We start from the raw sequence: 24,733 nt of genomic DNA on the forward strand, positions 1-24,733 counted from the left end.
GAGGGAGAAGCAGACTCCCTGCTGAGCAGGAAGCCTCATGTGAGGCTCGCTCCCAGGACCCCGAGATCATGACTTGAGCAAAGGCAGATGCTTAACCGACTGAGCCACCCAGGCGCCCCCTGAACCTAATTTGGTATTGGCATATCCTGCCCAGCATCCTGCCTCTGGAACAAAACAGAAATCCCACTTGGTATATATGAGTTAGACACTTATTTTAACCATGGGAAGAGATTATTTGCAATTCTTTAATGATGCCCTGTGGTATAGAACTAGAACAGAAAAATATAATTCTTTGTTTTAAAGATTTATTTATTTATTTATTTATTTATTTATTTATTTGAGAGAGATAGTGCAGGGGGAGGGGCAGAGGGAAAGAGAGAATCTCAAACTGACTCTCCACTGGCGAAGAGCCCAACGCGGGGCTCGATCTCAGGATGCTGAGATCACGACCTGAGCTAAAATCAAAAGTCCCTCGCTTAACTGACTGCGCCACCCGGGAGCCCCCAGAAAATTATAATTCTAAACTGTTTTCCTCTAACCCATCTTTCTTAAAGGACAGAGTGTGTGTGTGTGTGTGTGTGTACGTGTGCCTGGCTGTCTATGGAGTAAGAGACTGTCAGTGCAGAGAGGTAAGAAGATAAAAGAGAGATTAAATTAAATTTTTACATTGGGAAACTGCTTATAAAGCACAGACTTGTGACCAGGGCAGCAGGGAAGAGAAAATAGTGGCACGCATCTCTGCTAGCTCACAGACTAGCTGCAGAAGCAGCCCAGGAAGCTTCTAAAGACAGAAGAGTGTGGGAGATACTAAGATGCAGGGAATCCCTAAGGGCTATGGAAAGTCAAGGGAAGCGCACTGAAATCTAAGGGTGAGGAGGGAAAGGCGCTTCCCATCCTTCCTCAGCAGTGCTTACACACATACGGCTTTGTATTTTGCAGGCTTCTTTCCTGCCTTGGGTGTGAGGTCAGTCTAGTTACTTGAAAGATTTATGCCAAGCCTCTAATTCCTCTGCAGGCTCCATCAAAAAGGAGAGCAGAGAGGGAACCTTCCGTGCTCAGAGAGCATTTCTCACACAGGACAGTCTCCAACAGGCTCTGATAGTCGTCTTTGTTTGTTCGGGTTAATCTGGATGGTGTGTGATTAAAACAGTGTGCCACTGACCCCTGCCTAACTATGAAAAGCTTTGACCAAGTGACTTGCAAGCTAAGCATTCCCAGTGCTGTTCCAGAGTCGTGTGTCATCATAAAAGGAAGCACTGCCATGCCTGGCTCCGGAGCACCCAGCACTGGAATGCTGTCTTGAGAAGCAACTCGATCTCGAACCAGAGCCTGCAATTTGCACACTCTGAACAAGGACTCATATGGAGAAGCACGGTTTGGTCTTACCGCCTACGGTCCATGAACACACAGCTGTGTGTATGCGCCGGCACTCAGCAGATTCCCCGTGCATGGTGTTCGAAGCTGCCTACCTTAGTGGCCTGCCCCCTGGTCCCCAAAGTAAATGTTGTGCATTCTATGCCGCCCACCTCTGCACTTAAGCCATCTCAAAGACACCTTCTGATTCAAAGGAAAATCTCTCCAGCCAGTTTCGCATGATGCATTAACAACACAGAGAACTGTCATTTTATTTACACAGGTAAGAGCTGTATTATTTTTATTTTTAATTTTTAAAAACTTTTATTGTGAACTATAACACGCTGTTATCAGTCAGGTGTAATTTGGTCCCGTCAGGTAAAAGCAAGCATCTGACTGCCTTTACAAATGCGTCTAGAGAAAAAGCAAATTTATCTGGTCAAGAGCCACATCCCAGTAGCAAGGACGATGTTGACTGGCTCCAAAATAAAAATGCCACATCTGGAACAGCAGCTGCAACTGAAGTCAATAACTGGCTTAAGGAGAGGATTGTTCACACTCATTCTCCAGGATCTACCCACCATCTGTGCAAGCCAAAAAGGTGAGTGACATGGGATTATAGCAAGTACGTGGCCCCTATCACTTACATCTTCACATCTTCTGGGGTGGTGCTTATGTCAATTCAGAGTTGGAATTGTAGTATAGCTTCTGGTTTACTATCGAGGCAGGGAAGAGAAGCTCCAGAGACTTCCCACCATAAAGAACTCAGTTATGAACGCTGCCCACTGCCAAGGGTGTATATCCTCATTTTATATCCCCTAACTAGAGAGATAATTGTAGGATGAGTTCACAGACCTACTGGGACCCCTGAGATTTGAGCTTGGCTCAGTTCCCCATTTATAACTTGAGTGCCATAAGCTCCCATTTCAACAGATGGTTCCCAGGGGCATTTTGGGTCTCCAGGAAATTAGCATTAATTCAGAGTCAGAAAATCCTTACGAGTCTCTGTAAGTCTGTTTCCTCAGTGTGGCGTCACTCTTATTAACGACCCCATCTTCCTTTGGGGAAGACTTGGAGGAAGATTTATGGTCTATACCTGTGACAGCCCAGCAGTCTTCAGGGGAACCCTGGCTCCCCTCAATCAAGGGGCTCCAGATCTGAGAACTGGTTTGGGCCTGGGATTGGAGCACAAGGCCAGACTCTCCACAGTGGAGAGTTTTCCATAATACAGATACATCTTTATTTTAAAGATTTCATTCATTCATTTGAGAGAGAGAGAAAGAGCACGAGTTGGGGGGAGGGGCAGAAGGAGAAGCAGATTCCCCACTGAGCAGGGAGCCTGACACGGGGATGGATCCCATGACCCCGAGATCATGACCTGAGCTTAACCAACTGAGCCACTGAGGCGCCCCAATAAAGATATATTTTAGTAGGCTGCCCATTTATCTCTTTCCTAAGAACACCGTGACCATTAGCGACCACCAAAGATCGTGGTGGGCACAGCCCTCCATCCCCACTGAAGCCAGAGAGCCCAGCTGACCAACAGCACCTCCAATCATCAGGGAAGAGCAACCAGTGAAGCTTTCCAAGAATGCGAGCGTTCCCCCTCACCCCTGCATTTCTCAGCTCCTTAACAAAGGGAAGATGCTCTGGGACCTCTTGAGGGATGTAGTGGGCAGAGAAGAGCAAAGGTTTCACAAAATAAATCCACTTCCACGTTCCCATCCCCGGAAGCCTTTGGATCCCTTTCTCTACATTATGCCGAAGAAGTTCTGGCATCTTGCCGTCATGAAGTGTGGGTCACCACTGGGTCCGAGCTGTACTCATCCAACCAAATAAACCAGTAGATCCAAGTGTAGCTGCATGTGACCTCTGCGAGCTCTGGTAAGTGCAACCATACAGAGACATGTGGTCCTCCAGTGCTGTATCCTGTCTTCTCCGTCTAGCATCCTTAAAATACTTCACTACACGTAGTCCCCAGGTTTCTGGTAATATAAGTTATCAAAATCTTGCAATTATTTTGTAATACAGGCTATTTCCTCCTGTGCAGGCTTTGTACTCATTCTCTGGAGGGTGCTGGGCAGTGAGAGGTGGTTGGTTGGGTTTTGGTTAAGGTAGGCCTACCACAAAAGGCCACTTCCCCGCATGAGATTATTTCGGTGTCTTCACATGATAAAAGCCTGGTCTCCTCAGGCACAGAAGGCAAGCTGCTTCCACAGTCAAAAAAAGGATCAAAGTGTCTCAGGGCTTCCAAATTATCAGCTTCATCTGAGTCCATCCAGATGTCCCCGTAGCAGGACTCAGGGTCCCACTCCTTCCCAAAGAACACCCTAAATTTCGTGTGAGACACTTGCCATAGCTCTGATTTCACTTTTTATTTCAAAAAAAGGTTTTAATTCTGCAACCTGCACAATTAAATATTTTTTTTGATTTTCAGGAAAGTCAGCCCTGAGGCTACAAGGAAAAGAGATTCTGAGGGCGGTCACCCTAGAAGCTCTCTGGTTCTGTGACCAAGACTTGAACTGAGAGTTTAAAGATCCAAGTGTGTTGTTTTTCTTTCTGTAAGTGTCCCAGCCCATTGACAAATGCCATCCTATATCCCAGAGTCCTTGCAGTCATCATTCTACCTAATGGTCAAGTGCCACAGCCTCTTGATCCCCCATGGCCCTTGCTTCAGGAAGCATTACATTAAAGGCCACTGTAGGGGACACTGATTACTCATGACGTCACTCCCTGCCACGGCCAAGAGCTCAGCACTGAATTCAAGTCCAAGAACACGATCAAATCATGCCCAAATCCCATCTTTGAGATCTTTTACCCCCTGAGGGTCATTCCTGGAACTATTTTCTGTATCATTTAGGGTTTAGTCAGGAGACAGGAAGCACATCAATTTTAATATTGAAGATTTACTATAAAGTCGTGTTAACTAATATTGGGGATGAAAAGGAACAGGGTGGGGATGCCTGGGTGGCACAGTCAGTTAAGCATGATCTCAGGGTCGTGAGATCGAGCCCTGCATCAGGCTCTGCACTCAGCAGGGAGTCTGCTTATGAGAGATTCTCTCCCTCTGCCCCTTTCCCCATTTGTGCTCTCTCTCTCTCTCTCAAAATAAATAAGTAAATAAATAAATCTTTAGAAAGAAAAGGAACAAGGTGGACACACAGTTATTGTAGAGGAAGCGCCTAGACTATCTCCCAAGTGAGGTTCCAAAGCAATTCCTCCAATCTATAATGTTTGGTAATAAAATGCAAATGACACGAAGAACAATAACAGGTCCTGATACCACTTAATAATCTCAGCTAATAATAAGTTATAAGTGCTTCCATGGAAAGCAGCTACCTGGAGGAAGCAGGGACTGGCCCTGAGGCTGCAGGGACAAAGGGAAGAGGTTGGGATTATCAAAGTTTAGCGGCTTGAAGGAGAGACCCTGCAGCGCTGGAAATCAGACCTTCCAGGACAGGCCACTGCTCCATTTGGACTGGGTGCCATGCTGGCTGGTAGTGTGTATCCTGGAAAAGGGCTACCAGGCTGGTTCCAAGAGCCTAAGAAGGCTGCAGTTGGACCCATGGGGGTGAAGGAGAGTGACTGCAGTGACATCAGAAGGACAACACCCCTCCTTCATCTCCCGGACCTCCAGTCTCTCCCCAGAGGCCCCGACTAGCAATGCACAATCGAGCCTTTTGGCAAAGGAGAATGTGGCTTCCAGAGCGCCATCCCCCACATCGAAAAAGCTGTACGCAAGGGTAGGTCTGCAGCTCAAAGACAATCGGTTAACAACCAGCAGACCCACATACAGACAAATGCATAAAACCTCGGTGTATACAAGTTAAACACTGCCAACTCCAAGAAGCTCCTTCAAACCCTGTCCATTCACAGGCCCTCCCACCCCACCCCACGAAGGCAATCACAGCCCTAACTTTTAAGGTCTCACCTCCATGCTTCTCTTTATACTTTCACCACCCATGTCTACATCCCTAAAGACTAAAGTTGATTGTTACCGGTTTGTAAACCTACAAGATGTATTCTTTTGTGCCTGGGTTCTTTTACTCACATGTAATTGTGCATCGCTATAGTGGATTCATTTTTGTTTTTGCCGTATAGTATTCCATTGTATAAATATATCATCATTTATTAGCCATGATAGCTGATGGACATTTAGGATGCTTCCAAACAACCACTAATTTTAAGGCACCAACAGGTATTTTGAATACTTAAGATATTATTTTGGATAATTATTCTCAAACTTGCTGGTTTCAAGATCCCTTTATACACTTAAAACTTGAGGACACCAAAATAATTTGGTTTATATAGGTTTTACCTATCAATATTTACTGTATTATAAATTTAAAATGAAAAACGTGAATATATTTATTAACTGACAAAAATAATAATAAACTATTACATGTTAACATAAATAACATATTTTTACTTTTAAAAACTGTATTTCCTGGGGCAGTTGGTTGGCTCAGTTGGTTGATGTCCAACTCTTAATTTCAGCTCAGGACATGATCTCAGGGTTGTGAGATCGAGCCCCACATCAGTCTCCACGCTCAGTGTGGAGACTGCTTAAGATTCTCCCTCTCTCTCCCTCTGCCCCCCACCCCAGCTCATGAGCACTCTCTCTCACTCTTTGTCTCAGAAAAAAGAAAAGCAATTATATTTCCCAAAACAAAACAAAACTTAGTGATAAGAGAGGCACTGTTTTACATTTTGCAAATCTCTTGAACATCTGGCTTGATAGAAGACAGCTGTATCATTGGATCTGCTTCTGCATTCAATCTGTTGCAATATCTGTGTGTGTGTGGTGGAAGTATATGAAGAAAACCCGGCTTCACACAGATATGTGACTGGAAAAAGGGAGATCTTGCAGACTCTCAGAGTCTTGGGGACCCCCAGGACCACCCTTCCCAAACTTTAGAAAAAGGCCAGGTGGGTTTTCCCAGTCCTTGTGACTCAAATGCTCTGGTTTAAACCATTCCCCCTCTGCGAGCCTCCTACCACACCCTGTGCAAAAAGAAAAACAGTAAATTCATATGAATAGATGGGCAGAGGGAGGCAGAACGGGGCTGGGGGAGGGAGGGGCATCACCCCACCTGTTGACCAGGCAGTGCCACATCTGAATCCCAGTTTAAATTCAGCTGGAGCACGCTCTCTAAGAGCATTTTGAGCAATTTCTATAGGAAACACATAAAACTTTCATGATAAGAAAACAAAAGCAATTTCCTAGAAGAAAAACTAAAACAAGGGGGAGAGACAGAACATCCAGAAGCTTTCCCCCACTTTTCTTCTTCACAGTGGGAGCCCCGGAGCAGAGAACAGGATGGTGGTGGCTGAGAGGCAAGAGAGGGGGAGAAGGAATGCCTGGGTAGCTAAGAAGCCCAAGGTTCTGCTCACAGACAAGAAATTCACATGACACACATCAGAATGTGATTTCCTGTTCTGCAAGAAAAGACAAAGGTATTTTTCTAAGTTCGTTATTTCCCCGTTGATGGGATTGAAATGCAAACCTTAAGAGTCAGGAATAGAAACAAGGAGCAAGGAGAATACATCAAAACCCGTTGGCCAAGACCCCCGCGCCCCCCGCCACCCCGGCGCTGCCTCCCCCTTATGCATTACTCAGTGTCTCTGAGTTCCTGCTTGAGCGAGGAGAGTAATAACCCCCAAGATCCCAAAGCGGTCCGCTAAGTCAGATAAAGAAAACTGTCTGTAAAGTAGAACTGCATCTGAGCACAGAAGGCGGGGCCTCGCTAATGAACAGCAACCTGGTTGACAGCCCGGGCCGCTGGCCAGACTCATTCGTTTCCAGGCCTTCCACCTGCCAACTGAAGTGGTTGAGAATTAATAGGTCCCCAAAATATTTCTCTGGATGCACAATGTAAGAGCTGCCAACTCTGGCCAGTTTCACTGATGTCAGAAGAAGCAACGTTGAAATGAAGTGAAAAGGACGGGCGGAGATACGGTAAAGCATGCTCCAGAGGGAAGGCATCGAGGGGATGGTTCAATAGAGGCACAGCGTTGGAGGGCACCGTTCCTCCTAAATTCAGCGTCTGCTCGCAGGTGTCGGCAGGCTATGGGGAGAACACGAGAAGGAAAGCCTGCCTCTGCCACCATAAATAATAAATAAGCGTTCAAATTTACGGGCATTTTCACTTAAAACAAGCCACGGAGTATATACTAATCTGCCTTGGGGGAAATGACAGAAAGGAGCTTTTAACTGGAACAGAGAATAAAAGGTGAAGCAAAATGACAGGAGAAGAGTTCTGGGATTCTGATAAAGATAAAATGTTAACCCTTTGATACATATTAAAATCTCTTTTTAAAACTAGGCTGATTGGAGCAGATAATTGGCTGCAAAGTGTCTCCCAGTATGTTTTCTCATCACACGTGTTCTTATCAAACTGCTTTCAAGGCTTTTGTGAATTTCGGGATTTGCCCCGCCCTCAGCTTCAACCCTCATGACAAGTCTACGTGGTTAATAAGCATCGGGTCTCCCGTTGGTTGAGTTTACTGGGCTCTCAGCACAGTGCTCACTGCTTTCACATACATTACCACATTCAGTTCTTGAGACAACCCAGAGAGATGGTTATATTTATCTCCATTTTCCACATGAAGTAACTGAATTTCAGAAGTGAAATAACTTGTTCTCTGATATATAAACACAGCCTTAAATGCACCACTACTGGGATCAAAACAAAACAATATGCAACTTTAAACTCTGTGTGTGTGTGTGTGTGAGACGGGGAGTGTGGCAGAAGGTGACAAAGTTGCCTAGAGCTACTTGCACGACTTGAGAATCATCTCCTATGAGCTAGATTCAGAAAGTGGCTGTAAGACATTCACATTTATGTGTATGGAAAAACCTAAGGAGGAATTCAGTTCAGCATTTCAAGGTACCACTAAGGAAAAACTCTAAGAGACTGAGGACAGACAAACCTGATAACCAGGAGCTACAAGCTATTTTCAAGCTTTAGTGGCTCTATCCCCCAAAGCACAGCACATGTTAGCTATCTTCAGAGACATGTAGCAAAGGGAATCTCCGACTTTAAGAGAATGTCTCCACAAAACAACTTACACCCATCTCAGACTATCTGGGACATGGTTTCTCCCCATTAGCCAGTCATGACTTACAAGATTCAATACGTGTGTGTGTCAACATCCCAAGCAGTCTGTATCGGTCAGGGCTATCAACACTAGCTGCTGTGACAAACAACCCCCAAATGTCTCACTGATAGAACAGACCAATGTAAGCTGGGTGGCTCTATTCTAAGCATGTCTTAGACATATCTTGTGGCTCTGCCACTGAGCTTTCTTAAAGTCCCTCTGGATCCTCCACATTCAGAGTCTGCATCACACGGGAAAAATCATTTCTGCCCATATCCCTGGCCTGAGCTGATGTAAGGGAGGCCTGGAAAAAAAGCAATTCAGTTGTGTGTCCAGAAAGGAGGGGAAAACCAGCTATTGTGAATGCAAGCAGCTCAGCCAACAGTCCCTATGATTCCCGGGGTGCCACCACAAGAGGGAATGTCGACGGGGGGCTGCGGGGGGGACAGTGTGGAGGTAGTGCTGGAAGAAAGGAGAAGGACCCACTGAATTCAGTCCCAGCTCTGCCAAGGACTAACGCTGTGTCTTGGCCCAGATACTGAATCTCGTGTAGCCTCGGTTTCCCCCATATGTGACATGATGCTTAAAATAACTAGTTCCAGGGTTGTTATGAGGACTGATTAAAGCAATGCACAGAAGCGTGGGCTTTGAATGATTAAAGACCAAATACTGGACCCTTTGCCAAGGAAGGACTTTGATAATGTCACGGAGGAAGCAGAAGAGAGCTGATGATTCCTGCTGGTGGGAGGCGTGTTGCTCAGGAGGCCCCCAGCCTGAAAGCTGTTCCTTGCCCCAATCCAGGAAAGCCTGTCCAGCACATGGCCCCTGCACTCCGTCCCCACCCTCTGACCCCACAGAGTGTGCGCTTCGCCCAGAGGGGCAAGGCAGAGGCATGGTGCCCTGAGAAGGAAGCTTGACCCCAAATAATAAGCACGTAAAGCAAGTATGAAGAGTCCTTAGCAGAAGGTGCCTCAAAGGAGAGAAACATCCTCTGGTTCAGCTTTGCCTGGATCCAACAGCAGCATCCTAGGATCCAGGGGAACTAGCAGTGTGGAAATCCACTCTGTCTTAGACAGTGACCTTTGGATATTGGCAGGGAGAGGGCCTGAAGTTTTTCTCCAGTAGTCCTACTGGCCTTGATACAAGGATGCCTCCTGTTCACCTCAGAACCCAGAGAGAAGGGAACTGACTGGGGCCCTACAGGGGGACACGTGGATACACCAAGGGGATTGAGGAGACCCAGTGAAGACCAAAAGAGCCACATCCCTCAGCCACACACCTGAGGAGGCCAACGGCACCTCCTCCTCCAGCCCCCCCAAGCCAAGAGAATGCTCCACTGCTCACCCCCTCAGGGAAGCCTTATGCTCAGTCATCCCAAATGACATCACCGTGCTGCCCACGACTGGATTTTCTTTTGGCTCTATGCCTGAAGTCAGGAAAAGGATTTTATTCTAAATCTCAACTTCATGGCTTGGGGCTTGATCACTTAAGATGCTTGATGGTGGGGCTCTCTCTTTCCCACTTGTCCTCAGAAATCACAAAGGGGCCGAGTTCCTTCTAGCTGCCAACGGCACCAACCTGAGGACAGAAATTTCATCCTTGTGGTTACAAAATGGCTGCCCAACCTTCAGCCCTTCCACCTCTGTTCCAGACTAGAAAAAGAGCAGAAGGGGAAAGCAAAAGGCAAAGAACAAAGAGCAAAAGGCACATGCCAGCTGACCCTGCCCCTTCTAATCACGAAAAACAAATAACTTCCCCAGAAGTTCCACCCAAGTAGACTTCCATGACTTTGGCCAGCACTATATTCCACAGCCACCCCCAACTGCAAGACTTCATGGGAACTTATATTCTTTGGCCTGTACATTGTTCCCCTGCGGCGGGGGGGGGGGTGGAATCTGTTCATAAAGAAGGAGGGAAAACACATATTAGGCAGACAGCCAGAAGTATTGGCCACAGAGTATATCCAAAAGGCCCACAGAACTTCACTTTGGGGAAAAAAAATTAAATCTGGAATTGGGACTGAGGCAGGTAGAATGATGCCCTTTTTAGCATCCACTCTGACAGTTCATTTCCACCAAGGCCCAAATGCCTGGGACAAGACTATCAGCCCATCATCCACTTGACTCACTCAAATGGCTCAAAATGTGTGCATTTCCACATAATTACTGATTTCCTCAACAGATTTAATGTCTAAGTTTATCTTCACTTTAATCCAATTTCATGCTTGGAGCAGAGGGATTTCAGCAGAAGGTCTTCCTTAACCTTCTGATATCATTAATTATTGCTACACTGGGAGTTAGTGCATGGAACAAGCAGGTTTTTAAATAGAAATCATTTGTCTCTCAGCAGGGAGACTAACGGCTTTATTTCCGAATACTCAAACTGCCGCACTTGAGTAATCGGTTCATGGTGATCTCCCTGCGCTCACCTCTGTGCAGGATCAATCCTTCCTCCTTGGTTCCCAGATCGGCCCAATTTGCCACCTGTAGCGGGAGGAGTCCATTTCCTCCTTTAATTGTTGAACGAGGTTTTCGAGAAGGAAAGGCAAGACTTTCCCTGAGCTCTGGGCATTTGGTCATGGTTCCTGGTGATTTTCTGCTAAAGGAAATCCCCTAACTCATTAAAAAAACAACAAAAAAAAAAATAGATTAATTGACCAGTTCAGTAACAAGTCGCTCCAGGACCCAATAAACTTTGCAAAGAGTACATTCCAATTACAACTGTGCTCAGCGGGAACCTAGTGGGTAGGCCAGCACAATCTTTCTCCAGCATGCAAGAATTTTTACATTTTCTTTTAGATTTGTGTCACTCTTTTCCTTCAGCCTGGGCCATGGGTCCGGCTGCGGTGGCCCCACCCTGTCACTCTACCTGCTGCTGTGGCCCGGAGTGGCCAGCAAATGACTCTGTGACACCGGGGTAGGGGCTTCTCAGAGAGGGTGGCTGCAGGCTTGAGTTTGCAGGAGCTGTTGCATGAGGCATTTTGGCCGAGGTGGGACCATGGTCCCTAGAGCACAAACATCTGGGAAGTTGTCGGAGGCCCCGGCTGCTGGTGCAGCTGCAGCCTGCCCTCCACAGCATGAGAAGGTCAGCAGGAAGCAGGGATTTTGGTAACTAGCCTGATTGCAAAAGCAGGCCCAGGGAGTGAGAAGATAAGGCACTTGCTGAGAGACTTGGCAAGGACGATTCTGAATGGCTCTGCTTCCTTTAGGATGAGCTACACCAGCATCTGGAGGCCTCAGACACCAAAAAACAGCCCCCCTGAAAGGACACCAAGTAGAGAGAGTGTAAGAGATTTCGTGCAGGTACGGATTCCAAATCAGCACCCCGTGTGTCAGCTCTCATCCAGAACTCAGGGGTTGCAAAACCCGTAAGTCAAGGTCTTTGCCTGCCTCTCAAATAAAATACAATTTAGAAGTAAAATGAAAGCCCAGCTACCAAAGCATTCTAAATTCAGCATCTCTTCTTTGGCTGTCTTCCCCTCGACATTTTTTCCCCACCCCAACTTCCATGCACTAGTCTCTCTTTCAATGCAGGCCAAAGGAGCTGGTGCCAACCAAGGACAGAACGACAGGACTTGTTTCACACGAGAAAAGGCAAAACCAACACCTGAGTCCATGTGGGGACTCAAGGGGAGGGGCTACTGCTTGCAGAAACCCACAGCTCACAGCCCTTGGGTGACCTCTAGCTGCATTCCTCCAAGTGTGTCCTCGCCATAGCTGACAAGCTCCAAGGTCACCAATCAAGTCTGATTCATCTCAACACTCCCAGTCATTGGCACAGGGTCCAGAAGCTAGTAGGTACGAAATTAGGATTTCTCAACCTCAACACTATTAACATTTTGGGCCAGGTAATTTGTCATGGGGGCTGTCCCATGCACTGGAGGATGTTTAGCAACCTCCCCGGCTCCACCCAGCAGATGCCATTCCAGTAGCACCCCCACTCTGGTTATGACAACCAAAAATGTCTCCCGATGTTTTGTCTCTTTGGAAAACCACTGAACGACACAAATGTTTGTTAACTGAAATAAATGAAGAGCCACCGTAGTGTCTGAGTTGAGCTGCACCAATACTGCCTTTTTTTTCAAAGATTTTATTTTTTTTTTTGAAAGAGAGAGAGAGACAGCATGAGTGGGGGGAGGGGCAGAGGGAGAAGCAGGCTCCCCCCTGAGCAGGGAGCCAGACATGGGGCTCCACCCCAGGACCCCGGGATCATGACCTGAGCCGAAGGCAGACGCTTAATCAACTGAGCCACCCAGCCAATACTGCTTTCGAATTCTAATTTCTCATAATGTTTCTCATGATCTTTGTGGAAGACCCCATGGTTGGGGAACAGGGGGATCACATGGATTCACCAGGCTCTTGGAGTCTGGGACGTTCTCCCTGAGTGTCGGTGCTACAGCCCATGAGATGCTTATCTCAGAGATGTGGTAGTCATGGTCATGGTCAGAGAGCATGGCGCCTGCTGAAAATGCCTCAGGTTAAAAGGTCCATAGCCCTTGGTGCACCTTGCAAGTTTTCGCATGATCTCAAATCCCCGTGTCCTCGCCAACCTCACTCCCCACCACCCCCTCTGGGCCCCTTACCTGCCAGACACCACGCCAACCTCCCAGCGTTCTCCAAGCCTGCTCTGTCCTTCCTCCTTCGGCCTGGACCATCTTGGCCCCTTGCCACCCTGCAGGATGCCTCCTGATGGTTCAGCCCTGGGCTCTGAGCTCACCACCCCTCCCGGAGCAGGGGAAACACCTCTCCCAAACCCCCACCTGCCACAATGCTGCAAATGCCAGCAAGGCTCTGCTCTAACACAGGGCCAAATGCGCATGTTCCATGATGGACATCATTCATGGGTTAAAGCCTGAAGCACAGTTGCTGTGCCCTCATCCACACGACATCACGCTAAGTGACCAACTCTCTCCATGCTCCGCCCAAAGCAGTAACACAACGCTAACTCAGTTGTTTTTTTTTTTTTAAATCATTTAGGGAAAGAAAAATAACAACCAGTTGATTAACTAAATTTGGAGTTGTTTTGTTTTTTCTTCCCCCCTACTGGTTATTTGGGCACTGTGAATACACAATCAGGATTCGTGGTTCTCCAGACCTTACAATAGTATTCTAAGCATGCTACAGATATTCAAAAATTACACACTGCAGTGGGAGGTGTTTTAAAAAAACGCATTAGTAAAATTGGATCTACAGCACCAAGTGTTAGCGACGGTTTAAAATATTAATGCATGTTGGATGCCAAGTTATTCTGAAGGCTCAACCAGACTTCTAATTTGGCAGGAATAATTTCATATAGGCAATTAGATACACGTGCAAATATTTAACTATAAGTTGCTGCTTATACCGTTGTAATACAGTGGTTTATCAACTAGCCACCTGGTTGGCAGAGCCAATTAAGGGTTTGCCCATATTACAACAAAATCCTCTCCACCTTTTAAAATTCTCCCACCTTTTCAGCATTCTGGGAATACATACAAATTGGGCCAGTTTTAAGGGGAAGGTAAGGAAGGTTCAAAGAGCCTCTGAATTCTAAATTCTCAATGGAGTCTGAAGGGCTGGAAATAAGCCAGCTGTATACAGTCACCTACCCCCATTTCATGTCTCCTAGGGGATCATGAATTGCTGAGTTGGCTAAACACACTCAAACTCATCCTTCAATTTGGATGAATTTTCAACAATTGCACATTTCATGTAAGAAATGAACATTTTCGAAAAATCAATTAGCATATGAAAGATCAAGTTTCATCCTATATATTAAATAGTAAGTGCTGACGTGGGTATAAACACACATACACACAAATGGGGAAGATATATCAATGGAATTTTCCAATGTCCAGCTTTACCACTTGTCCTGAAGAGCCAAATGACGGGAAATCCAGCATAACATGAAGGAGCAAGAACCGCACTTGGGATCAGAATGTAGGATCCAGCCTGGCTCTTTTGTTCACAAGTGTTTGACCCTCGGTAAGCTAACCTCTCTGAGCCTCAGTTTCCTCAATAGCAAAGTGGAGAAAACCGTATCTACCTTGGAAGGATGTGGCAAGAATTGTAATTGAAGAAGCCAAATGCTCACTTTCTTCTTTCTTCCTTTCAGAATAAGGGAAGCCAGCCCTCTAACCCACTCTTGGCCAGGGCCCCTGGTCTTCTGAGGGCTTGTTTATGATGCAGGGAGCTTTCTCCGTGCTCCTAGAGCATGCTTTGGGAGTGGTCCTTCAACAGCCACACATGTCTCCTGAGACACATGTCTAAATTAATACAACATTTTATTCCAAATGAGCCTGACATTGGACAAGCAATGTGGGGCTGGATTCAGTAACATGAACTACCCCAGTGTTTAAGTTATAGGCATTCCAACAATTCCAAGAAGCAACATTTTTTCAAGACAGGTATGGCACATTTTAACCATGACACCCATATTTCAGGCTTCTAGCTTTTAAATATGGCAAGCCCTTCAAATTCCCTACGCCAAGTCCATCCAAAAAATTTCCAGATACACGTATTCTTTCTCATGAAGCCCAAAGTAGCACACTTATATGGCATTTTGTCATTTATTGAAATGCTTCTGTGCCTTGCAAAGATTAGTCCTAATACTTAAATGTACCTTATCTTTTTATTGGTTGGTCAACCATTTTGCAAAAGACAATCTGATCCTCAAAAATCTCAACAGAGACACCTGTTAGTATCTTCAAGCTGACAACCCATGAGAGAGTTTGCATCATTTTATGTCGCAGCCAACAGCAGACTACACAAACACTGTTCCCACTCCTTACAGCCTTGTTTCACTAGGAAAGCAGGACAGCATGTGTGAAAAGACAAAGATGTAACCATTGGACAAAGGGGCCCTATCTGGCTTACTAACTGTATGACTCTGGACCATTACTTACCCCTTTATAGCCTCAATGTCCTCATCCATAGAATGCAATAAGGACAGAGGACCGGAATAGACATTTTCCCAAAGAAGACACACAGGTGTCCAACAGACACATGAGAAGATGCTCAACATCACTCATCATCAGAGATGCAAATCAAAACCACAGAGAGATATCACCTCACACTGTTAGGATGCCGTGTATCAAAAAGACAAGAACTAACAAGTGTTGGTGAAGATGTGGAGAAAAGGGGAACCCTCCTGCACTGGTGGTGGAAATGTAAATTGGTGCAGCCACTCTGGAAGACAGGAGAGAGGTTCCTCAAAAAAAAACTAAAAATAGAACTACCATTTGATCCAGTAATTCCACTATTGGGTATTTATCCAAAGAAAATAAAAACACTTAATTGAAAAGAAATATACACCCCTATGTATGTTGCAGCATTGTCTACAATAACCAATATATGGAAGCAACCCAAGTGTCCACTGATGGGTGAATGGACAAAGAAGATGCGGTACATATATACAATGGAATATTACTCAGCCATAAGAAAGAATGAAATCTTGCCATTTGCAGCAACAAGAATGATCTAAGAGGGTACTATGCTAAGTAAAATAAGCCAGACATAAAAAGACGAAGAGTGCACGATTTCATTTATTATGTGGAATCTAAAAAACAAATGCACACACCAACGGCAACAAAACAAAGAGAGTCTCATAAATGTAGAGAACAAACTGGTGGTTGCCACATGGGAAGGGGATGGAGATGCGCAAAATGGATGAAGGAGAGTAAGGGGAGTAAGAGGTATAAACTTCCAGTTATAAAATAAATAACTGACAGAAATGAAAAGTACAGTAAAGGGAAAACAGTCAATAATATTGTAAAACACATCATGGTGAGCATTTTGTAATGTATATAACTGAAGAACTATGCTGTACACCTGAAACGAATTTAATATTATATGTCATTTATACTTCAATTAAAAGTAAACAGGATGCAATAGTTACACCTATGACTCGGGATCACTGTGCCCCATTGTGTTCCAGGTGCTGTAGAACAGAGCCCGAGAGGATCCAGTGCCTCAAAAGAACAAAGGTGCTAAACCCTTCCTTCTGCACAAACAGAATACCACATGCAGCGTGCTAACCTCACCCCCACCCCCCCACTGCCCCAGTAGTGGCACAGATTTGTGGTGAATAAAAATCCTCTCTGGAACTTTCTCTTCAAAAACTTATTTTTGGAACTTTTTTCTTTGGAAAAAAAAATACTGTTTTTCAGACCTTATTCCATTTTCACCAGTTTTTACATGCACTCATTGTGTGTGTGTGTGTGTGTGTGTGTGTGTGTGTGTGTGTCTCCAGGCAATCTGATCCCATGAACAGATTCTTGTAACCACCACCACCATCAGAATATAGGGGAATTCCTCCTGCAACCCCTTTACAGGTGCACCCTAATCCCAACTTTTAAAATGGATTGTGGTGTACAGCACCGTAAGTCACAACAGAGAAAAGGTGGAAGGCAGCCATATGTCCACTGATGGATACACAAAATGTGGTCTATCCATACAACAGAATATCACTCAATCTTAAAAAGGAAGGAAATCCTGACACCTGCTACCACCTGGATGAGCCTTAAGGACATTCTGCCAAGTGAAATAAGCCAGTGACAAAAGGACAGATACTATATAACTCTGCCCATCTGCGGCACCTAGAGTAGCCAAGTTCATAGAGACAGAAATTAGAACGATGGTGGCCAGGAACTGAGGGGGGTTGGGGGGGATGAGGAGTTGGTGTTTAGTGGGAACAGAGTTTCATTTTACAGGATGAAAAGAGTTCAGGAGGTTGGTTGTACAACAACATGAACCATACACCTAAAAACGGTCACGATGGCAAATTTTATGTTATATATTTTACCGTGATTAAAAATAAAAATAAAGAAAACTAGAAATAAAACTGATTATGATTATGTGGCCTTCAGGCACTTCCAGGTGAACTTCGGTGTCATCCTGAGGAGGAGAAAGCATTGCACAGCAGTTAAGCACACCACCCCTGGAAACAGGACAACCCGGGCTCAAATCCCAGCTTGGGATGTTTACTATCTATGCGGCTCCCTCCAGGCATTTACCTATTCCAACCCCATTCCTGCTCCTTCCCATCTGAAAATGTCAATAGCAATAGAACTTACTTCACAAGGTTTTGATGAAGATTAAATAAGGTATTGCTTTCGAAAGGTGCTTGGCCTGTGTTTCATGCTCAGTGAATCCAAGACATAGGACTAGAAGGCCACTACCCTCCTGATGGGTTTTCCAAGCCTCTCCTGCAAGACGGGAGCTGGGGGCTGGTTTGGAAAGGAGCTGAGATAACAAGGTAGATCACCAAGCAGAGCAGGCCCCCTGTTCCCAGGTCGCCGTCTGCCCACGGAAGGACCTGTGAACCCCAACTCACCCCAAGAGCGCTCCAACTCCTCACCCACCCCCTTTGCAGTTTTTATCACATTTCTATTGATTTTCAGTCACAACAGTTTTGTGGGTTTTTAAAATTTCAGTCCTAAATCCCACTTGCCCTGCATTGGTAGCTTAAAAAATGTGAGAGGTCACAGAAAATATAGGCCAATGAAAATAACATTGCAGCAAGAAATTAATTGCTAAGCTTGTTTAATATGACAGGGGACTCCCTAAAATCCTATTATATCGTTCCCTGCTTCCTTTCATCGTGTGCACTGATTCTGTGCACAAAGGCCAGGGCAGGCTCCCCAGTGCATTGCTGCATTAATTTGACATTTCTGGCTCCAATTAACCTTACATTTTAGCTATTTTCTAAAGATTGTTCTTTTAATTTGCGATAAGGTTATTTTTTTTTTTCTATTGGTGTTCACTGGCTTGTGCACAAAGGCCTGTTGTATAAAATCCAGCCCAGCGCCTGCATGCTTCAAGGTAACACACTGTTGTCTATACTGGTAAGCAGAGAGTTGGGTCAGAGACCGTCTCACACCATGTGTGTTAGCATGGGACAGGCCTCGATTCCAGAGCTAGATGGAGTGACCTATGCAGGTACAGTGGGCATTTAGTGCTAGTAGCCCATACTTCAAGGCAAGATCGAGAAAATCAGAATATAAAAAGAACACTGGATTCTGACTCAGTAGATCTGGATTCAAATCCCACCTGCATCTCTTACCAACTATGTTATCACGGGCAACTTGGCTGATGCTATGGAGCCTCAGTGTTCTCATCTACCAAATGGGGGCAAGGCCACCTCCTTCCTTGGAGTATTAAATAAGAGATCAATAGGAAAGAGCCCTTCTCAGAACAAACCTTCAGGAACCTGATCCCTACCTGCCTCTCCTAATGTCACACACAGTTCAAGAGCAGCAGTCAACAAACACGGCCTGTGAGCCAAATCCGGCCCACCGCTTGATTTTTATAAATAAAGTTTTATTGGAGCACAGCCATGCTCATTTATTTTTCTCATTATAATGGCAGAGTTGAGAAGTGGTGATGGAGACTTTATAGCCCTCAAAACCTAAAATATTTACTATCTGGCCCTTCATAGACAAAGTTTGCCAACTTCTAGAGGAATGAAAGAAAGCAAGGAGGCCATGGGTCTTGGCACCATGGTACCCCCCCTTTACCACTGCCTGGCTTTGCCTAGTGGCTGGATCCTAGAGGCTTGAGGACTAGGGAAGATGCCTGTGAGGGTCCCCCACCTCCGCCACACCACAGCCTCAAAGCAAAGCTTCAGCTGATACTGTGGATGATGCCTACCACTCAACTGGGGACGCTGGGATTTAGAATTCTTAGTTTCAATCCTTTATTTCCAGAGCTACCCTAACTTCTAAAAAAATCATCTTTAGAGTTGAAGCCCATTGTGGGATCAGATTTGACTTCCGCCAACACAGAATCGATTTCCCATAAGATATTTTGAGCAAGAGAACATTCCCCCAACTTCCTTCTATAAACTGCCACCTTTTAGGTCCTCCCGTGGGAAAGGCACTGTGCTATGAATGACACTTGGAGGGGAACAAAAATGAACCAGACAGCAGCCCTTTTCGCCTTGATACTTATACTCTAATAGGGAATATACACAAAAAACAAAATGTGTGACACGAAGTGGCACCCAGGCGGCAAATGAGTGTCTCACTCTTACTCAGTGTGTGGTCCAGGGACCAGCAGCAACAGGGTCACCCGGATCTGGTGAGAAACTGGGAGTCACAGGCAGGAGACTGATAAGCATATGTGTCAAGTGGGTAAACTGGGCGTTAGAAGTGCAAGAGATTTATAAAGGGAAAGGGGCTCAGGAGCAGGAGGGGGGCCTTCAGTTCCCATGTGATGGCTGAGAGAGCAGACAGGCAGAAGGCAGGCAGCCTCACACCCAGATGCAGCCCCGAGAAAGCTGTGGCCAGCCCAGCAGCAGATTGCAAATGAGCTGGAGTGGATAGTGACCATTTCAGTGAAATAACCAGGCCCACTCTTTCTCATCCTGCCCTTACTTCCCTTAGTCCTGATTTTTCTTTTGTAAGCCTCAAAACCTATGTGTAAGATCACATAGTTTTTTTAAAAAAAAATTCAGATAAACTTACTTGTATTTCTTGAGTTTGAGTAATCTCTCCTTAAAAGATGACCCTTCTCATTGAACGTTGATATCATTTTTCTACAAGCCAGTATTTAATGAAACTGTTTTATGGCTGAAATGTCAAGGATCATTTTTAAGTGCTTCCCGGACCATCAGATATAGTTGCCCCCCACCCTGCCCGACCCCCAACACCATCTTCCTCTGTCAATGCTTTATGTTCTCCAGTAAGGTAAGAAAAACTTTTCCAGCTTTCGGTACGCACAAAAAGGATTAAAAAGATATTTTTTTCACACTTCAGGCATCAGATGCTGGGTTTTAAAATACCCTGCATGGTGTGAACTTAGCTTTCAACATCAAATGCAGCTTTTTTCCAAGTCTGAAACCAAGCGGCTGAGAAATGAAGATGTTGAGCAGCAAAACACACACCGCAGAGCGAGCGTCGTGCCGTTAAATTGACATAAGTGTGGGCAAGTGTAGCCATTCACACCCAAATAGACATCTGGAGATCCATACGTGGATCCTGGATCCTCCACCCCCATCCCCAGCAGGCGTGTGGGGGGAGAGCGGACGTGCGTGTGCACGCACACACACGCGCACACACACACACACACACACACACACACCCCAGTTACTAGACATGCCAACTGAAATGTTGTGTGTCCTTTGCGTTAATGTCAATTCCATATGTGCACCTGACGTCTGTACTGGGGGAAAGATGGGGAGATGCCCAATGAAACAGAGTTGCTCTTCTTCCTCTTTTAAGAAAGAAATAGCCCCTTACACCCTGGAAATCACTGTGCTTGTGTATCATCCTGATTTGCTCTGTTTCAACAACTCAAATTATTGAAGAACAGAAAATACTATTGAGACTCTGTAGGATCAGGGCCTTGTTGGCCACCCGCAGGTGCACCCAGGAGTGACACTGCCAGTGATGTGTGTCCCTGGCCCCGGTGCTTGTCCCATGTTTCCAAGTCTAGCCTTTGTGATATGTGTCCTTGTGGCTGTTCTGTGTGCTGAATCTCAAAGGTAGGTGATCAGTGCAGTAGGAGAAACCAAACTTCGCGTTGTAAGATCTGGCCCCAGTCCTACCTCTACCCCTGGCTGCCTCTGTTTATCAAGTGAGCCTCAATATGCTCATCTGGAAAATGGGTCCACGTCACTTCCTTGCATGGCTTAAGTAAGGATTCAAGGAGTGAAGGCAAATGGGTTTCATATATTATACAGGGGCCTACAAATCAAGGTCACCTTCCAGAGCACATGGCTATCACCAAGGAAAGGGGAGACTGGGACCTGGGTCAGATCTGAGAAAGTACAAGGTCTGAGAAAGTATGAGAAGTCAAAAGCCTCTCCTACCCTCACCCTCCAAAGTGCGTCTTCCCAGGGAAAAGCAGCTTTAATTTTTTTTTTTTTTTTTGACAGAAAGAGACAGCGAGAGAGGGAACACAACCAGGGGGAGTGGGAGAGGGAGAAGCAGGCTCCCCGTGGAGCAGGGAGCTCGATGCGGGGCTCAATCCCAGGACCCTGGGACCATGATCTGAGCCAAAGGCAGACGCTTAACCGACTGAGCCACCCAGGTGCCCCCGCTTTAATATTTAACAAAGTATGACAAATCCTTTCAACATTAGCACTTCCTTCCAACCCGACCAAGCCCCTGCAAGGCTCTTTGGAGAAGTCAGACTCCTAGTTTTTATTGTTTTGAAGCCTGATCAAATTCATCCTTTCTAAGCATTTCGTAACAGTAACTATAATAACCACACTATTTGCTACAAAGCACTAGTAATAAATGTTTTATCTTCTTCAGCCCTCGTAGCAATCCTTATTTCACAGATGAGGAAAATCGAGGCACATGAGGTGAAATAAGTCACCTTAGGTCATAGAGCTAATAAGGGGTGACACTAAGGTCCAAACTGAGGGCCATAACTAGCCAGCGTGTGTCCCCTTCACCACCGAGCTCTCCTGCCTTACAAGCACTCCTTAAAGGAACATTCCCTCCCCCACCCCTCCGAAACGATACTTTACAGATTTTAGATCCATAGGAATGTTTTGGGAGCTCCTGAAGCAAACACTGGGATGGCGAAGGTAGACACAAAGAAGAGGCCATGATTACATTGGTGTCTAGTTCCCAGAGAGACTACCCTGACTATCCCAGCTGAAGCCTGATGTCCCTGCTTCGTTAAAAGCTTCCCCCTTCATGCTCAGAAGTGGCCAGGCCAGGTCAATAAATCGTACGGTCACCCTAGGGTTAAATCTTTTGCAAAGATATATAGACATTAAATGAATAATAAAAGGAATTGCAAGAGAGCGCCGTTATGGAAAAATTAGCCACTGTTTCTCTGCAAAAATCCTGGGAAGACTTTATCTCATGCTTTACGATTTTTAGGTACCAAGTCCTTAAACCTAATCTGGATCACAAATTATAACATTTCTCTATAAATTAAATATCCCATACCTTAGAATGCAATACCACAAATCTAGGGGCCCTGGGGAATGAAGATCATTCCCAAACTCTGTTTTAAAACCTTGTCACTTCCTGTTTTAAAGTATGCGTTTGTGTGTGTGGTTCTGTTTTGCTTTGCTTTGTAAATCATATTCCTACTTCAGTTTACCTTTTTCTTTCTAATTTATTCCATGAGTGCGGCTAGTAAATAAAGGAGACAATTATTTAGATCTTATTCTAATTGCATAGTTTCTTTTAAGACTATGTGTACACTAAAACTGATGAATGTTTATGTTCAACTGAGTTAATAAAAAGTTCCATTTTATAAAAGTCTTTCTGGTTAGTTACCTCTAGACACCATAGCCAAGTAAATAAGGAAAGCTGAACATAAAAGTATAATTCCCCAGGGGCGCCTGGGTGGCTCAGTCGTTAAGCGTCTGCCTTCAGCTCAGGTCATGATCTCAGGGTCCTGGGATCGAGCCCCGCATCGGGCTCCCTGCTCGGCGGGGAGCCTGCTTCTCCCTCTCCCACTCCCCCTGCTTGTGTTCCCTCTCTCGCTGTGTCTCTCTCTGTCAAATAAATAAATAAAATCTTAAAAAAAAAAAGTATAATTCCCCAAATCTTAGCTATTTAAATGTGGTATTTGGGTTAATAATAACTAAGGCATACTGGCTCCTCGGTGTGATGAAGATTTCTCTCTCTGTTGAAAGGCGTAATTTTGTGGGAAGAACCTTCTGCTGGTCCCCCATTGCAGGATCTCTGCATGGGGAATCAGAGTCCATCCTATTGCCTGAGGGGTACCAGAGGAGGAAATAAAGGATCTTCTCAGTACAAACCTCCCAACACAAACAGCTGGAGCCCCCAGAGGCCACAATTCTCTCCAGGAACCCATGGGTTTCCTCCCTGAGACCTGGAAGCCAACCAATGCCCACCCATTCCCGGCAATTAGCACAGGATACAGGGAAACTCTCCATGGCTCTGTAGGGTTCCTACGCCAGAATGTTCCCTTGGCTAACTGGGGGAAACTGCAGACAGACAAAAGTTTGGGGGAGAGAGTTTCAACTTAATCAACCCTAAATAAAGCAACTATTTTCCAGGAACAAAGATTTTTCTAAGCTGCCTTTTACATAATGCAATTACCCACATTTCCAATTCTTTTCTCAGAGCCCCAGAGCTGGAACGTTCGTTTCCTGTAAAATTGGGACCTCTGACCCCCTTCGACGTTGAAGTGTATCCCAGGTTGGGGCTACTGATTATCTCCTTTTTATTTTAGCTAGTTTCACTCAAAGGACAAAACATAGGGTCCTTGAGCGTTGACCCTCCTGAAAATATTTAACATCTGAATTAAACCGACAGGCTTTGCCAGAAGTGCTCTTCACATTTTATGTCTGAGGCTATTTTCCCCCAGCACTGAATCACTAAAACATAAGTAGACAAAGACAGCCCTGATAAATTGTGTTCCCTGAACTAAATGCCATCAAGCAAATTCTTGAATTTTCCCTTTTCCACAGCAAGTGTTATAAACTGTTCTACACCCTTCATGTTCCCGCTGGATTCAATTATTCTGGAAACAAACATTATTGTTCAAAATGAAGATCCAGGGGCTATTAGCATGATTCACCCACTAGGGGTGAACCCAGAAGCAATGAGGCAGAGATGCGGATGGAGGCGAGAAAGGCTGCTTTGATGGAGGATGAGAAACAATAAAATTATACAGCCATCTTGTTTACGGCCCTTTCGGGATTAACACCAAAAGACCCATTCCATGACAGTGGACTACAAAGAGGAATAATGGGGCTTATTGGACATTTCCAGAAGGCATGTCTGGACTACCTTTTTCCCAGTGAATCAGTCAACAATATTTATTACACACCTCTGTCATATAAAGCATGCTACCGGGATATAGAAAAGAGAGAAAGCACGGTGCCTTTCTTAAGAAAGATAGGCATTCTTCTCCCTGGTTAACTGAGTACCTACTTCATGCAAAGTAATCGACTAGACACGGCGACTAAGGGGAAAGAGACAATCTAGCCCAAGGCTGTGCATGCCCAGCTCCCATGCAGCCTGGGGCTTCGGTGACCGTGTCAGGGCTAGTGGTCTTGTGGCCCTGGCCACAGCTGGACTCAACAGAGCAAAACCCCAGATCCTGGGTATGAAATGAACCCTCCTGAAGTCTGGCGGAAACCAGTGGTAGTCTTTTTTGAGAAGCTGAGCCACAAGACAGAGCAGGTCGGTGCAGTGCCAATGAAGCCACACAGACTCGGGCTTATAGGAGGGGCCAGAATACAGGGGGCGATGGCAGCACAGATGACCAGGGTCACGTGCAGCCGATGTGGCCGGAGCTGTAGATGACCGTGTGGGCCCTGAGAAAGGGGACAGGAACTCGGGTGCTGACCTCAAGACTTC

The 24,733-nt window shown here is 45.6% G+C and overlaps 1 protein-coding gene across 1 annotated transcript in view; it reads right to left on the reverse strand.

Annotated features, from left to right (window-relative positions):
• The window catches only part of FAM169B (Protein), a 272,894-nt gene that overhangs the window by 124,319 nt on the left and 123,842 nt on the right, over positions 1–24,733 (reverse strand). The window lies entirely within an intron of this gene.

Source organism: Halichoerus grypus, chromosome 8 (genome assembly GCF_964656455.1).
Source record: "Halichoerus grypus chromosome 8, mHalGry1.hap1.1, whole genome shotgun sequence".
NCBI classification, from domain to species: domain Eukaryota; kingdom Metazoa; phylum Chordata; class Mammalia; order Carnivora; family Phocidae; genus Halichoerus; species Halichoerus grypus.